Source organism: Balaenoptera physalus (assembly GCF_965194825.1).
Source record: "Balaenoptera physalus genome assembly, chromosome: 1".
Classification (NCBI taxonomy): Eukaryota; Metazoa; Chordata; class Mammalia; order Artiodactyla; family Balaenopteridae; genus Balaenoptera; species Balaenoptera physalus.
This window is the reverse complement of record NC_138882.1, coordinates 80,549,770-80,568,035: the sequence shown is the minus strand read 5'-3', so window position 1 is coordinate 80,568,035 and position 18,266 is coordinate 80,549,770. Positions and strand designations below refer to the sequence as shown.

Below are 18,266 nucleotides of genomic sequence, written 5' to 3'. Positions count from 1 at the left end.
AATGATGTAATCATATGTAGATTTTTAAAACTTCACTGATATTTAACTATTCTAACCTCAAGCTCAGAGATGAAGGTGTGAATTTGCCTTGTCGTTATTGCTGATGGAAAGATGAGTAGGGTGTTAACACATAGGGTGAGAGAATGCAGACTAAAAAATGAACACAGTAAAGTGGCAATTAGCATAAATCCTGCATTTTCAGAAAAACAACTATAGGTGAGAAATACGTAGCTGGCTTGGTGATATTTCATAGGAAAAAGTATTAGACATTCTAACTGTTCTCAAGCACAGAGTGAAGCAGGTGCAAAAAGAAAAGAAAGAAAAAGGAAAAGAAACCATCACAACTAAAAGAACACAAACAATGTGACTTTAAATGCATAAAAATGTTAACCAATGTCAGTCACACCATATCCTGTGTAGATCACACTGCATTTGGTGAGGGCTGTCTAAATTCTAGCCACCAAACTGACAAACTGCAGTCTCTTGCTTCTTTTGGTAATCCTAACATTTGTCTTAACACATTAAAGGTATTCAATACAAACTAATTGTTTAATCAAACTAATTAATTTAACAATTGTTTAAAAGTTAGTAGACACCCCCCAATACTTTCCCTTCAACTCATACCACGTACCTAAATCAAAACATTGCTCCCAAACCCAAGTGTCCTGCAGTGGAAATTAACTTCTGGGCTTGATATTTTTAAATGCTAAACAGATTCAAAGCAATTAGTGTTTAAGGCATTCTACTTGAATCTCTTCTATGCTAAAGGAACTGTATATTTACCTCTCTAATAACAGGGGACAAATACGCCAAAACAGAAATCTTTGCTTGATCACAATCTGGCACCTTTGCTCCTCCTAACCATTTGCTTCTAGTTTACCTATCATCCTCTTTTCTCCATCTGGTAACTGCTTCTCATCCTTCAAAATGAGGTCAAATGTTAGCTCTTTAGTGAAGCCTCTCCTGAATCCCCCATAAAATGTTACTTATTCCTTCTTCTATGTCCTCATATTGTTTACAGTGTCCACTTAACATATTGTAACAATATAACCTCTATAATGAGTCTGTATTCCCCATAAATTGGTAAGATCTTTGAGAGTACATGTAGTACATTATTAATTCTTGTATATCCCCCACCAATGCCTAGAAAAATGAGCATAGAATTGTGAACTCAATGTTTCTTGAATATACTTAAATTTTTGTAGACTAAATTTATGTTTTTCAATTACATCTGAACACATCCTTCTTGTCCTCTAGGCATCTCAGGCTTAATACATCTAAACTTAGCATCTCAAATTTTGTCTTGCCTCCCTTCCCCTAATCCTGTTGAAAAAGTCATCATTACTCTCACCCACCCAGAAAAATTAAATCCAAGAAGTATTTCGATCATCTTTTGGGTATAGTAAGCTTATTGATGATGTTTTATCTTTCTACAAATTAGCTTTTTTGAAGCTAACTGTATGTGTAGGTTGAGTAAATTCTTACAAACATGGAATAATTTCAGGAGCATTTTGAAGACCTCTGGATCTTACACTGTTACATCACCAAGTGTCTTTAACCCCCGCTCCTCCACCCCACAGTTAGAGAGCCTGTGTACAGCCCTCTCTAGGTGAAACCTTTTCAAATACAGCTGCTCCTGAGATGATATAATATCTCATTAGACCTTCTTAGTACAGTTCCTATGTCATGAATGATACTCTAAGAAACTTCTACTCTCTGCCATCCATGCCGGATGTAACCAGTCTATGGCAGTACATAGGGAAACTTCCTGTCTCTCAAAATAGCCATTAGTCAATCTCTTGGTTGTACAGTGTAAATTAAGTATCAAACAGGAGGACAGTAGACAAGATAACCTTTAAAATTTCTTCTAAATCTGATACTCTCTGATTCTCAGAATTGGACATGCCAAGTCCCAGTTATTTAAGTCATCTTTCCACTAACCCAACTCTCTAACTTCAAAATATTATGTTTTCAGATACTTTATTATAAGTCCCACCTTTCAGATCCCCAGATCACCTACCAGCCACTGAACTTCATTCAGTATCTGCCTTTGTCTTGCTTTACTCAGATACATGTGGGAGATGGAGACTATATCCAGGAACCTTTCCTCTTCTTCAGCAAGTTCTATCCCCACGGGGCAGAGTTCCCAGAGCTAACCCTGACTGTCTCAGGCCACGAGGGGCACAGGCAAGGGAGAGACCTCCGGCCCCAGAGGCAGATGAGAATCAGGTTCAGGAGAGGCTCCTGGGAGGGCACGTGGAGAGAGGCCATGTCTGTTTTCCACCAAGTGGTCTCAGAGAAGCCTTTCCTCAAATGCTTGCTATCTTATCTCCCCTTTTTCAACACTTCCCCTCTCCCCATCTCCAGTGACTTCTCAACACAGACTCTTGGACTCTGCAGAAATGACCCCCAACCCTCCTACAACTCTTTCCATAAACACATGCACTCACAGTTCCTTGTCTCACCTCACAAGTCCAAAGAGACTTTGTATATTCCCTCATCTTTTCAAACAATGACTTTTCCTGATCATGTGCCTGATCCAGCCCAACATTGTTCTTCCTTTGAGAAGCCCCTCTGATAGGAGCTGCTTGTTCTGAAAAAAAAAAAGAAAAAAGGGTTTTAGAGCTTCAGAAACCTTAATTTCAATCCGGCACTCATAAAATAACCATTTACTGATCCTTTGCTAGGTAACATATCGTTCTAAGCACACTGCATATATTAACTGATATGATCCTCATAATTACAATTCTTATTCCCATTTTACGTTTGAGGAGACTGAGGCACAGAGAGTTTAAAAATATGTCCAGGGTCACACAGCTAGTAAGTACCCTTGTCAGGATTATGAACTCTGACCCCAGAACCTGTGCTCATCACTTCTAAGCTCCGCTGCCTTCAGAATTGTTGACAGCGGTTGAAAGAACATAACCAAGGGCACATAGCCACAAACGGTGCCCATCTCAAGACCTGTACGCCTGACCACCACTCATTACCTATGTGCCCTTAGGCAGTCATTTATCTCTTTGAATCTATATAGTCTCATGTATAAATGTGTGTTGTGGGGGTTATGTGAAAATAAATACAAAAAATAACTGTATTAGTTCTAAAATGTGTCTACACACATTCCTGTTTCACTTAGTAGGTGTAGAGTAGATGTTTGTTCATTAAATTCCTCCAGATAACTCTGGGCAGACATTTGTTACATAATATCTCACAGCCTTATTTTCTTCACCTTTAAAGATGGCATATTTGTGTTGCTTTGAGAATCAGAGACATGACAATGCCTCCAGGCGAAGAACAGGAACATACCTAGAGTTTAACAAAATTGAGTTTATTGCAGTGAGGGAGATCACACATCATGTGGACCATGGAGCATTTCAGTAAGGGGTCATTAGAAAAGAATTATTATAGGATGTGGGCTTGTGTTAGGTGATTTAGGGGAAGGTTCAAGGAAGCAGGAATTGGTCTGAATTGGATCCTGTCAGTTACTAGAGATAATTCTATGATTGGGTATTTTAATGAATTTTATTCAGAAGGTAGACTAAACTTGCAATTGATAAAGAAACAGCAGTCACTCATATTAGCTAAGAAAGGGAAATTTTTTTTTCTGATTTGTATGGTGATCTTGTTTTTGTATGTGCTTATACATGATTATCAAGCTGTCTTCTTTTTTCCCCACCTCTTCATCATGGTCAGACAGTGACCTTGTCTGATGTTGGTTTTCTGTGAGAACACCACGGGCTAGATTTGACTGTCTTTCTCTTTCTCAGATAAAATACATAAAGGGCAAACTACACAGTCTAGTACAGACTAGACAACCCATAACCTTTTTCTTTCCCTCCCAACCATTACATCATTTCCCTTTTAGTGTTTCCAACATTAATTTTTAATTTCTCTATTAAGGAGTTCACTATATTACAAAATAACCAAAATAAGTACAACTCTGGATTGTTTAAAATTTAGTTTTCATGAATGGAAATCCATCTCTTTCTCACTTCCATGCATTGGTCCTGAGGCAATCTTCTGGATCCAACATATCACTAAGTTCCACAAATACTAGAACACAGGCTTTATGTCCTGCCTTGATTATCTTTTCTTGCAGCTGAAGAGACTTCAGCTGATCTACATGTATGTTAAAGTTCCTCAACATTCTGGTCACTCCTTCTTAGATTGGCTTTGGTTTGTCATGGTCTCACTCCCTGAAAAGAGCAACAAGGCTACGAAGATTTCGTACAAAAATAGAAATCAGTTAAATCTATTACGTTTTTTAATCACACTTCCCTCTGCTTGAGACAGTTCCAGAAAAAAAAATCCTGTTCCTGTATCCCTCTACCTTGGACCCCTTTCACCAAGGTAATGCCTCCTCATTCTTATGGTCTCCACTTTAACATCTCTTATTCAAAGAGGTCTGACCTGACCACACTATATAAATACCCTGTCTTCCAGCATTTTTTCTGTTTATTGCCTCCTGGCCATTCCTTTCACAGCACAAATTTTAATTACTTATTCATACATTTATTTCTCTCTTTTCATCAATATATGATAAAGTCAGTGAAGACAGAGACCAAGTGTGTTTAATACCATCATTCAGTGCCTAGTATTTTTCCTTGCACAAAGTAGATATTCAAGAATTATTTGTTGAAAGAATTAATTAAGAAAAGGCTTTTCTGATAACCCCCCCCACACACACATACATATAAATATACACAACAATTACAACCAAGATAGACCAGATTCTCCTATTACATGATTCCAGAGAACTGCGTATTTCTGAATTCCTCCCATTTCTAATAACTTATCCTCTATTTACAAACTGAACATAAGCTTCATGAAGGCAGAGATTGTGTTTGTTCCATGTGTGTCCATTCAACGCTATTTATTTATTTATTTTTTGGCCACGCCACACAGCTTGTGGGATCTCAGCTTCCTGACCAGGGATTGAACACAGGTCAGGGCAGTGAAAGCCCGGAATCCTAACCACTAGGCCACCAGGGAACTGCTGTTCATGCTATATTTTTATTGCCTGATACAATGCCTGTAGTAGAGAAGACATTCAGTACAGTTTTTCAAATGGATATAAATATTTTTTTTCCTGCCTATACTTGTCTGGAGGGTTTTATTATGGTTATTGAACTTGCTCTTTTTGTTTTGAAACCCAAGCACAGACCTTTTCTTACCTCCATTAGAGTGCAACTTGTGAGATTCAATCTATTTTCCTAGTGCTTTCTGATGCTTTTAGATTCTGATTCTGCCCTCTGCCCTTTTGTGTATTCCTTCCAACTTTATCCACAGATTTGACAGGTATACTATTTAGGTTCTCCTCCAGGTTATTAGTTCCACTGCTGATTGAGTAGAGACCACTGTGACAGACCCCTAGATCCTTTTTTTGAAAGTCATTTTGCAATAAACATTCTTTAGGAAAAGTTATTTTTCTACCTATAAGCTGTCCTAACAATACTCTCATCCAACCCACATTTTTCCTTTTCTCCCCAGGTATATCCAGGGCATGTTCATAGGACTGGGATCCTGTAGGCAAAAGGAAATAGAAGGTAAGAAGCCCTGGTAATAATTGAGTAGAGCTAAGAAAAGCATTGTGTAAAACATCAAAGGACACTGTCTCAGAATCAGAATCATCAGTGGGGAGATGCCTAATTAAAAACCAACATGAAAATGGTAAGTGACCACTTATTGGTTTGTCCTGAGAATATAATTAGTCCTAAGATTATAATTTAATCAACTTAATGCTTACCAGTCTATACGTTATAGGATAACATGTAAATACTGTAGGGAAGGGGTGGGCAAACTTTGTTAGAGCCAGATAGAAAATATTTTACCCTTTTCAGGCCCTATGTCTCTGTCATAACTACTCAATTCTCTGGTTGCAACACAAACGTAGCCATAGACAATATGTAAATAAATGTATGTGGCTGTGCTCCAGCAAAGTCTGTTTCCAAAAACAGGCTATGTACCTGATTTGGTCCATGGGCCATGGTTGGATCCAGGGCTGTAGCTTGGGAACCTTTTTTACGCGCGTGCGCACGCACACACACACACACACACACACAAACATACACACTATGTTGAATGACTTTTCTCTGACTCCAGTGTTTTGAGACTGCTTCCATTTGTCATGATCCCTGAAAAGATATCTTTCCCTACTCAGAAAGTAATCATTCTGCAAAAATGTCTTAAGTGAATGTAGAGCAAGTAGATATTCTTCTACGAGTTTTTCTTATTTAGGCTTCTATGCAACTAACAAATGTAGAATTTTAGAGAGCCACGCCCTGTCTCTCAGAACTGGAAGGCAGTGCCCTTTAAATGACTTATAGATGGCAGAGATAATACCAGCAAACCCTGGTAGGAGCAGTGATCACAGTGAAATGTCATCTAAGCCCCCTTTAGAGGAAGGAAAAACTGGCATATTAAGATGATGGGGGTTTCCACCAGACATCAAGTGAGTCAGAAGGAAATAAACTATAAGGAGGAAAGGAAAGAATTAAACTATAAGAAGGAAATAAACTGTAATTGAAAGGAAACTCTAAAGCCATCACTTGGACCTCAAAGTTTGTTTAGAAACTCTTTTCTAAATCTCTTGATTATTGTAAATAGGAGAAGTATAAGAATACAGTTATATAAGCACCCCAAAACTAGACAATTGTGCATACTAATCAAATTGAAGCAAAGTTCTTCAATAAGGTTAATGTTGACTCTGCTTAGAAGTCTACCATAAGCACAGACCACATCTGTTTTGCTTTTACGAATTCAGGGAAAGAAACAGTACTGTATTGCTGTTAATTTTCATTATGCACATAAAACTTAAGCTTTCATTTTTTTCATGAGTTATAAAATATTATTTGGTAGATTTTAGGATGTCATAGAACATGTCCAATATGAAAGATTAAGAATGGTCATAACTCGTTTTTGTAGTTAGTCCTTTCAGATGTGTCTGATTTCCCCACACACAAAAAGAGTTTAACCTTTGTTTTTTCAAGAAGAAAGATTATAAAAATTCAAAACAGCTTTTAATTTCTAAAGCAATAATCACATTAACTTCCACCCTTCTGTTTGAGTTTGTAGGAATCTAAAAAAATTAATTCTTTTAGCAAGTTTTAAACTGAGCATTATGTGGAATTTTCTATAAACTTGTGACAGGCACCCTATAATCTACTGTTCAGGATTCCAATCTCTGAATATTTTTCAGCTTCTCATATGGAATATACATTCCGACATGGCCCATTTTAGTTATGTTTCTAAAAGAAACATTAGAGAAAAGCATCACATTCAAAAGAATTCTTTACCATATAAATCAAAGCTTAAATTATAATTTATTCTAATACTGTCACCTTCATAGGCCACTGAGTATAACTAAATTATCTTGTAAATCTGACTCACTTGATGCCTGGTGGAAACCCCCATCACGCTAATGTGCCACCTTTTCTATCCTCTTTCTTTTTCTTGAATGTCATGACTATTCTTGACCTTGGGAAAAATTGTCAAATTCCATGCACACCGCTTTTGGAATTCATATGAGATTTTGTTTCATTAATAAGCCAATTTAGGGAGAAGAAATATTTTTCTAATATTGATGTCCCATCCATGAATGTGTTCTGTATCATCACATATAAAAGAGCTATATAATGACTTTAAATACAAATTTATGAGTTTTCAAAAAAGTTTTGAATATCTTTTTTTTTGTATACAGCAGGTTCTTATTAGTCATCAATTTTATACACATCAGTGTATACATGTCAATCCCAATCTCCCAATTCATCACACCACCACCCCCACCCTCCGCCGCTTTCCCCCCTTGGTGTCCATACGTTTGTTCTCTACATCTGTGTCTCAATTACTGCTCTGCAAACCGGTTCATCTGTACCATTTTTCTAGGTTCCACATATATGCGTTAATATAAGATATTTATTTTTCTCTTTCTGACTCACTTCACTCTGTATGACAGTCTCTAGATCCGTCCACGTCTCTAGAAGTGACCAAATTTTGTTCCTTTTTATGGCTGAGTTTGAATATCTTTTAAGTACTATATATATATTATAAATTGTCGCTTTCATTGTATTTTATGATTGTTGCTGTTATACAATAATACAGTTGTTTTTGTTTTTTTTTCATTGAGTAGTATCTAGCAAGCTAGTCAACCATAATGATGCTAATAATTTATCCATGGTTATCTATGCTTCAACATAAATACCATCTAAAAATAATTAAAGTTTTATCCAGTATTTATACTTTTAATTTCTTTACTCTTTTTGCTTATTTGCTTCAATAGCCAGGAGCTCCTATAAAATGTTGACTAGAAGTTGTATTATCCATTAATCTCATTTTGTTCTTGATCTTAAAAGAAATGCTTTTCACACATCACTATTAGTTATGCGGTATGATTTTAGAAAGTGCCCTTTATCAGGATAAGGAAGTCTTTTTTCATTTGTAATTTTATTATTGTTTCTTACTTTTTAATTATGAATTATTATTGAATGTTTTTTAATTCTTGAATCAAGAGATATTCATCATGGTTTTTCTTTTTTAATCTGTTAATATTATAAATCATATTATTCACTTTTCAAATGTTAAGTAAATCTTGCATTTCTGAGATAAACCAAATTCAGTTATCATCACTTAATATAGATCATTGAATTTGGTTTAGGATTATTTGGAGGGAGAATTTTGCATTGATGTTAATGAGCGAGACCGGCCTGTGATTATTTTCTTCATAAGCTGGTTTTATTTATTTTGGAACCAGCAACCAGCAAGCTTCATAAAATGCTTTGCTGAATTGTACTTCCAGTATATTTGTTCTCTTAATGAGTTCTATAAAAATAGGAATTACCTTTTTCTTCAATATTTGATAGAACTCTCTTGTTAAGCCATCTGGGCCCAATGGTTTTTTTCTAGTAATATTTTTAACTTCTAATTCAATATTACTAAGATTTTCTACTGCTTCTGAAGTTGATATTGGTAATTTTCAATTTTCTGAAAATGAATCTAGCTAATTAAATTTTTAATTACTTAACATATATTGTTAATACTATCATCTTATCACTTTAAACTTTGTAGTTTAAACCTGTAGTTAAATCAATTTTTTATTCTTATTATTTCCTATTTTTACTCCTCTCCCCCTTTTATTCTTTGTTAGTCTTGTCAGGGGTTTAATTTTTTTTCCTAGAACCAACTTTTTGATTTATATATCCTCTTTGCTATATATTTATTTTTATTATATTAATTTCTGCTCCCATATTTATATTTTTCCTCCTTCTACTTTCTTTGTTTTTTCTCCCTAATATATTTTTCTAAGTGCCTAATTTGGATGTTTGCTTGACTAATCAATTTTGCACATTTTTTCTTTTATAATGTAAACATTTAAGGCTATGAATTTCTCTCTAAGAAACACTTTAGCTTTATCCTATCAGTTTTGAAATTATAATTTTTATTATTGTTCAGGGCTAAATGTTTTCTACTTTCTCTTATAATTTCATCTTAGATTCATAAGTTGTTTAGAAGTGTTTTTTTAATGTCAAACATAAGGATATTTACTAATTTAATTATATCATGAAACTAGTCTACAGTTTAGAAACTAGTCTACATAGTATTAATTCTCTTAACTGTGTTGAGACTTTTAATTTATTTTTTAGTTTTATTGACATATAATGGACAAATAGAAATTGTATATTTTTAAAGCATACAACTTGATGTTTCAATATAGGTATACATTGTGAAATGATCACCACAATCAAGCTAATTAAAATATCCATTACCTCCCACAGTATGATTTTTCTCCCTTTCTCTCTTTTTTTCTTTCCTCCCTCCCTTCCTTCCTTTCTTTCTCTTTTTGTTATAAGAATTCTTAAGATCTACCCTGCCCTCTTAGCAAATTTCAAGCACACAGTACAGTATCATTAACTATGGTCACCAGGGTACAAATTTTCAGTAAGCCTTATATTATAGTTTAGCATTTGTTTAATTCGACATGAGCTTAAAGTCAATCTGTATTCTATGTTCCTTCAATGGAATATATATCTGCCTGGTATATATTTACTCTGAGAGGGTTTTCAAACATCTTACTATGATAGTGGGTGTGTTAACTTTCCTTATGGTTCCCGCACCTGATTACCAAGAAGCACTGAAAACCACAGCCCTCCTCCATGGGGACAAGTTCCTTCCACTCCATGGCAGAGAGCATAACACACAAACTAGGCAGGCTGGTTCCCAAGAATAGGAACAGAGAAAAGGGCTGGGCTACACCTGCCCAGTTCCTCTTCCAATTTCACCAGATTAGATCAATGGCTCTCAGACTTGAACTTACTTCAAATCACCTTGTGTTTGGGGAAAGCTCAAAAAGGTTTAATGATTTGTTCACTGAGTCAAAGAACTAAAGAAATTACCTATAATTTCTTATTTTTAGAACTCTATGACTGTAGGGAAAAAATACCTTTCTAATACTGACTATGCAGGCTCATATAAATCATATTTTAAAGGATTTTCTCTAGCTAACCTATATTTAAGTAAAAAAGTCATCTGTGACCTGATTCCTGGGTTCATACAGACTGAAAAATCCATAGTTGACAGGATTGGTAGGGAGGGTGAAGACTCAGCCAGCAGAATCAGACCCTCTGTTTTTTAAAATGCTGTTCTTTCTTCTTGCTCAGTAAAGTTAAACTTTTTGAATTGAGTTCAAACTCTTTACCTACTAACTGAATTTGGAAAGACATTCATCCATTTACCTGTTATTGGAGATCTAATGAGAAAATGGACACAAAATATTCAAGTATAAGTAAGAGCATGGTAAAATCATGGTTCTGGGAAGCAGAGAACCCACTCCTACTTTTGGAAAGGAGAGATGGCAAGAAGCCTAGAGCAGAAAGGCTCACCAGAGAAATCCTTGTTAAATCTCATGGTAGTCATGTTCTCTAGAAGAAGGAGAGTTAGTCTATGGGAAGAATAGTTTGTATGTCACTCCACACACATTTTCTCCCAGTAATATAAATTAAAATAAACACCAAGTTATCCTTGCAATAGAAATAAAGTATTTCAACATCATTAGTTTAGGACACCCTAAACTCATTTACTCAATCATTTCAAAAAATGCTGCCCAGGAGAATTATTTTTAAAATGAGTTTTCCTTTTGTATTTTCAGTATAGTTGTGACGATGTTATCCTGATACAAAGAATCTCCAAGGGGGATACTACAGTTTCATGTCTTATTTGAAGAGAACTTTCAGAAAAGTACCAACCGAGTGCCTAGGGTTTTAGGATCCCAAAATCTGAGATTTGAGGAAAATGTCAGAATAAACTTCTATGAAACTTTTGTTTTCCTCATTCCTTTTCTGCCAATCCGTGCACTCCTTCCCTCCACTTTCCATGACCTCTACCATCACAGATATACACAAATTAAAATAGAAAAATCTATCTCTTGATATTAATCAATATGTTGCTGCTGGGGTATAGAGCATGTGTGTGTGTGTGTGTGTGTGTGCGTGTGTGTGTTTGAGAGAGAGAAGACAATTGACTCTTCACAACAAAACTATAAGCTCTTTGAAAACAAATTGTGCCTCCTTTTTATATCTCTTCTTGGTTCCCAGACCTAGTTTTGCACTTAAAGAACCCTATCAATAATGTTGCCTTGTTGACTAACTGATGATTTCAAATTCAAAGAGCAGAATATATTTCTATAACTCACATTTAACCATCAGCACACCCAGGACTCTCATTTCTAACCCCCTGATCTTCCCAGTTAGAAAGTTAATTTTGAGATCCAACTTTAAACATTATTTTATGGTGGCTTCACCCAGAAACACTGAACTCCACGCTCTTATGAACCCTCTTCCCATGGCTCACCAATCAACATCTAAACATTTACCCAAGAAGTTCTTTTACTTTTCCTCTACTTAGCTCCTTTACTACTTTCTCAATGCTTCTCCAGGAATTTTATCTCGAGCAAAGTCTCACAGTCAGTTTTTTCCAAATTCTTTTAAACACAGTTATGTCTCTCTCTAAGTTCTAAGTCTACCTTGGTATTTGCACTTGCATCATTATTATTTGATTATTTTTTAAGCTATGTGATCTTTCACCCATATTAGACAAGTATGGGTTCAGAGGCCGTATTTCTCCACCCTCTACAAATTTCCCAATTTGTCCCTATCTAAGACCTCAATCCATTTAAATTGGGATATGCACTATATTTAACAAATTATTTGACTAGTTGATTGACTAAGCAACTAAAGCCTACCCTTACCAAATGAATGGCCTATGGATTGATCCTCAGAGTCTCTTCAACATAGCCCTAATCCTTTGGGTGACACTCCTGACAGCCTCCCTCACTTCCTTGTTGCTTAGAGTATAAATAATGAGGTTGAGAAAAGGAGTAAGAAAAGTGTACACCAAGGCAATAAGCTTGTCAGTGTCTTCAGGGTGACTCTCAGGTGGCCCTACATAGACAATGAAGGCAGAGCCAAAGAATAGCGCTACTGCAGTTATACGGGAGGAACAGGTGGAAAAGGCCTTGGCATGGCTGGCAGCTGAAGGCAGCTTCAGCACAGCTCTAAGAATAGAGTCCTAAAATGAGCACAGGATTGCATGCATTGATAATGCTAATCACTGCAATGTGGACTTTAACATGCCAGCTTGTGTCCACACATGCCAACTTCATTAGTGGTGCCAAGTCACAAAAGTAATGAGCCAACTCTTTTAAACAGAAGGGCAGAGTGGCTGTGAGGCTGGCTGGCACAAGTGCAGCTGAGAAGCCAGCCACCCAAGCGGGCCCTGCTAGCCATAACTGTACCTGTCTGCTCATGAGTGCATGTTAGTGGAGTGGGCGACAGATGGCAAGGTAGCGGTCCAGCGCCATGACACCCAACAGTTAGCACTCAGTCATGCCCAAGGAATGGAAGACCTATAGCTGGACAAAGCACACAGTTGATGAGATGGGTGAATGCCCATGGAGCAAGGTATGCAGCAGCATGGGAACTGTGGTGCTGACATATCAGAGTTCCAAGAAGGAGCGGACACTGATGAAGAACTACATGGGACATGTGGACAATCCAGAATCTGCCTGAATCAGCACAATGATGAACAAATTCCCTGCCAGGGTGAGGAGATAGATGTACAGTGTCCCCAAGAAAGCAAGAGGTCACAGGGTTCCAGTGGTAGTGAAACCAGCAAGGAGAAAATTCTGGGTCCATGTGTGATTGACATGATCCATGATTCCTAGGAGCAAGGGGTAAAGACAGAAGATTAACAACATCAGGATTTTTCCTCTATACAGAAAATTTTCCTAGGGTCAAGAACACTGAATGTGAGCACCTGAAAGGAACTTAATATTATCTAAGCAATGTTCCTCACTTTGCAATAGAGGAGTTGCTGTCCTGAAGGTACACATGGTTGGAACTGTTGTTGACAGTGTTGGAACTAGAAACCAAGGCTCCTGAGGCCAGTTCAGTCCTTTTCTATGCTATAATACTGTGCTCTAGTTACTCCAGAAGCTGACTTTCTTCCCTACTCCACCATCAGGAAACAAGAGACACCTAACTACTGGTTGAAAATAGCTATAGCAAGGGATGGTGGAGAGAGTAGAGGAAATAGACAACAGTCTCCAAACTTAAAGCAAAACTGTCATTTGTTAAGTTCTGCAGACAGGAAGATATAGAGAAGCATGCATAAAGCTGAGGGCCAATTCTCTTAGTACCTTAAGATTACAAACTTTAAGAAATATACCTTTATGTAAGGTATATTTAAATCTAAAACTGAATATATATATGTATCTATAACTGAATCACTTTGCTGTACAGTACACACTTTGTGTGCCGAAACTAACACAATATCATAAATCAACTATACTTCAATTTTTTGTGTACATATATATAAAGGAAACTGAAGAGATAAGAAAATCCTTACCTCTATCCTTCTTATAGTTTTTAATGATTAAAAAACAGCAATATAGAGCTCTGGAGAAGAGAGAAAAATTATCCCCTAAAACTGACTGCTGAGGCCTCTTTCAGGAATCCCCTCTAGAGTTTATAGACTAGTTTTCTAAGGAGTAGAAAAAAAAAAATAGAAGGGAAATAAAAGAAACACAGAATTTCTGAGAATAGTCCCTGAAGTCTCATGTCCATGGTGCCTGACGATAACTCACTTAAGAGTTTCATTCCTTTGAAAGATGATCTCCAAAGGAGAAATGCACTGGGAATTCTCAAGGAGGAAAACCATGAAGTCAGAACACCCAAGCAAGAAGTTCTATAGTATTTAAAAAAGAAAAAGTCTTCCTTTAAGTCAGGGATTTGGCTTTGAGAACTTGCTCTGTCACTAACTGGCAGTGCACTGTCGGCTAAGCAACTTCTTGCATAACCTCAACTTCTTTTTCTCTAACACGAAAATGTTTGAATAGATGTTTTCTAAAACTCTTACAACACAGATAATTTATAGTTCCCTAAAATCACTGAAAATGTTTCTGGGCTGTGGGGGACATTAACATCATGGTTCCTAGCATTTTCCTCTCATAGCCTAACAGACCTCACCTAGGAAATGTCAAAGTGCTCCCCTACTCCTCTTCTTCAGCATCTCTTATCTCTGATGCACCATCCAAAACCATTACCTGTTTGGATGAAATTAGGACTTGTTATATCTTCCTCAGCATCCTTTGACCCCAAAACACTTCTCTACTTATATCTCATGTTCCTGGAGATGCTGGTCTCCCAGGGGATGCTTACCATGCGTTCAATGGTATTGCTGCGTGTAACTAGCTCTCGGTAGGGGTTCCTGTGGGGCAGGATATTGGGCACAGGAAAGTGAAGCAGAGTAGCTCTATTTCTTAAATGACTTTTCTCAACTCTGCAACCCTGATTGTTGAGCTCTGGGATCAAGTCTCAGGGACATTGTCTTTCTAGGCCACTAGAACTTTGTGAAAATTCCATATAGCTTTCTATAGAAAGAGACAACCCATCTTGCATAATCTTATGTACACAAATAGAATAACACACTGAGTGCCCCAGAAGTGAGTTTCATCTTCTTGAAAACTGCGTTGCATGGAGACTGCTCAGTTTCATTTCCACTCAACTCCAGTAATAAGAGCTAGGTGACCTAGGAAGAGTAAATCATCAATTTGTCCACTACTAACCTACTACACTATAAACATCAGCGGCACCATCACTTCTGCTTTGACTCTCTTCATCCCCGTGACAATCATCACCACCACTACCTTCTCCATGTCCACTATCATTTATTCATTGATTCAATCATTATTGAATATTTACCGTGTGCCAAATACTATTCTAAACCAACACAACCACCAGTATTGCTACTCGCTATCATCATTTATACCACCACTGCCATTATAATTATATGGAACGTCTACATAACGCTTATTCAGTTTTCCATCATCATTGTCATTTTTATTACCATCAGCATCATCTTGATAAAAGTCCTGCAATCAGCATACAAATTCTGACCTTGACTGGGCATTATACATAAGCATGGACTGCATGGATATAATGGTCATATAAGTAACAGATTGAAAGAATTAATCCACTGGAGAATAGTAGATTTGCACCATTGGCCGATGCAAATGTGGTTTCACATTTAGGAATCAGAGGCAGAGGACAAGATAAAAACAAAATTAAATTGGCTATCAGAACATTAATCATGGAATATTTGCAGATAGACCACGTAAACCTAAGAGAAACCATTAAATCTCCTCAAATCAGCCAGGAAAATCTTCCTGTGAGAGCTGGAGTTGTTTTAACAACAGAAAAGTGTGATATTTGTTTTTGAGAGTTTTGCTTTAGAAAATAATGTAACCTCAAGATTGGAAGAATCTGTCCTTGAGTAAAATTTTTTTCAGATGCTTGGGCATTTAGAGGTTCTTGTTCCGTATTTTCTAACCTTGTGCATAGATTCCACTTCAAGTGAAACGCCTGACAGTTCTCCAGGATAAATAGTTGCAACTACCATTTGATGAAATTGCTACATCCCTCACATTCCCGAATACCAAAACACCCCAGTTTGTAGCCTTGTTTATGGATCTATAAGGCAGATTCTGGGACAGACTTCACCCATGCTTTTCAGTGTTCAATTGTATATAATCCTGGCTTGCACCAAACGAGTATATAATGGCTGTGCATTTGCCTTCAGAAAGCAATCAATGTAATACAAATATGTGTTCATAAGAAGCTCAAACACAAACCAAAATCAATGCAAAATATATATTCAAAATATTTAGCACTGTAAATGAATAAGGAATGAGGTGTTTGACCTGAAAGTAGCATGAAGAGGGAAAATAAAAGTTGAAGCATTTCAAGTTTAGGTCTTGCTTAGCTAAGCAAATTGTTTATTTTCCTCTCATGTCATCCCCCACCAGTAAAACATGCTCAATTAACACTTATTCTGTATTAGAAATGGAGCAAAAGAAAAGAACAAGGTCTGATGCTTCCATTAAGAAATTCATGATTTAGCAAAAGAGGCAACAAAGAATGTCTATTAGAGTGTTAAGAGAAGAAAACATTATCTCAAGTGTCAACATTGTACAATGATTACTAACATTTGAAAAAAAGCCTATATTACAGGAAATTATTAGAAAGGAATAGATGAATAGTTGTTTTAAAATAATTTTATAAGTGATTTAGAATTTTTATTTATCTATATATTCTATATTATGTATATATTTATATGGAATATTGTTTTCCAAGAGAAAAAATGTAATGATCCAAAGGTTAGAAAAGGTGTTACCAAAGGCAGCTTAAATAGTGTGTGGAGAGGGGAAACCAGTGATTCTGTTATTCATTCACGAAATATATTTATTAAATGCTTCCTATTTCACACACCTCTTACTGAGCAAAGTATAAGATGCATAAATCATAATCCCTTTCCTCAAGATACTTAATTTGGAGTGTGGGTGATCAATCCCCAAATAGGCATTTATAAAACAATAAGGGCACTTAAATACATGAAAAGATATTCATCTTAACTAATAATGATACATGCAACTTTAAACTGCATTGAAATACTTTTATCGCCTTCAGACTTACAGAGATCCAGAAGTTTAAAAACATGCTTTATTGGGAAAACTGCAGGGAAACAGACAATTTCATACATTGCTCATAGGAGTACAAAATAGCAAAATAAATTTGGAGGAAGGTTGAGCAATCTTTACACAAGCTACACATTCACTTGTGCCCAGCAATCCTACTTCTAGGAATTCATCTTGAAGATATGTATATGAAATGATGTATACACAGGGTTATTCATTATAGTTCTGTTTGTAATAGTGAGACTGGAACAACACATGAGCCTTTCAGTAGGGAACTGGTTAAATTAAACACACAATGGAACACCGTGGAACTGTTTATCAAAATGAGAAAGCACTTTCTACAGTGATAGGAAATGGTCTCCATGGGGCTTATAAGAATACTCATATTTACTTGTTTTTACATAAAGAAACACCACACTGTTGTAGGAAACACTGATGAAAGTTGTTTCGTATTGTGGGGAGTAGGGCTGGCACGGGACCAGTGGGCCTGGGTTGGAGAAATACTCTTTTACATATACCTTTTTATGAATTATTTTGATTTTTTAATAATGTAGGTATATTATCTATTGAAACCAATGTGTTTATTCTCAAAATATATGTCAATACAGTGGCATAGTGTAATCATACATCCTGGTTTGCTCAAGTGAGTTCTCGTTAATACCTGTTGTCCCAGGATAATTATTAATAGTGCCCTGCTTTATTCTTAAAAACATTTGGGCTTTACTTTGATGATAAACTGAATATGCATCCTATGTGATAGAATGTTAACTTTGATACTACTGCAGAATTTGCAATCAGAGTTGATATTATATATATAACTTCTTCTAGAGTGATAAACTGCTGTCAACATGGAAAAAGGAAAAGGTGACCCTGAGGGATCCACCCCAGCGTGTCACATTCATACATTGCTTCCGACTTCTTTTCACATCTTAGCAAATTTTAAAAAGTGTTAATAAAGTCTGCTTAAATGCAAACTGTCCAGAGTCTGTAATTTCCTCAGGCTCTATCTTATCACTCAAAGGGTAAGGTAGAGGGAGATGGGCAACTCAGCTCACCTAATACCTATGTTTGTTGGGAAGTTCTGCCCTAAGGAAGGTCTGAAGGGAAGGACCTCAGAAGGTTTAGAGAACAAAAGATTGTGAAGTAAAGAGTAAGATGAGTTTGAAGCACTGAGTTGATCTAAAAAAGAGTAGTGACTCCTGGTGGGGTTATAGAAAGGACACAATCTCTGTCATCTCATTTG

General features: G+C 36.4%; 2 pseudogenes across 2 annotated transcripts in view; one reads left to right on the top strand and one right to left on the bottom strand.

Annotated features, from left to right (window-relative positions):
- LOC309643660 (olfactory receptor 10J1-like) overlaps positions 1–18,266 on the top strand; it is a 460,112-nt pseudogene that overhangs the window by 52,927 nt on the left and 388,919 nt on the right. The gene's annotated exons all lie outside the window — the stretch shown is intronic.
- On the bottom strand, positions 12,265–13,246 carry LOC309643205 (olfactory receptor 6N1-like; annotated as a pseudogene). The gene has a single exon. The product of its transcript is annotated as an olfactory receptor 6N1-like (transcript).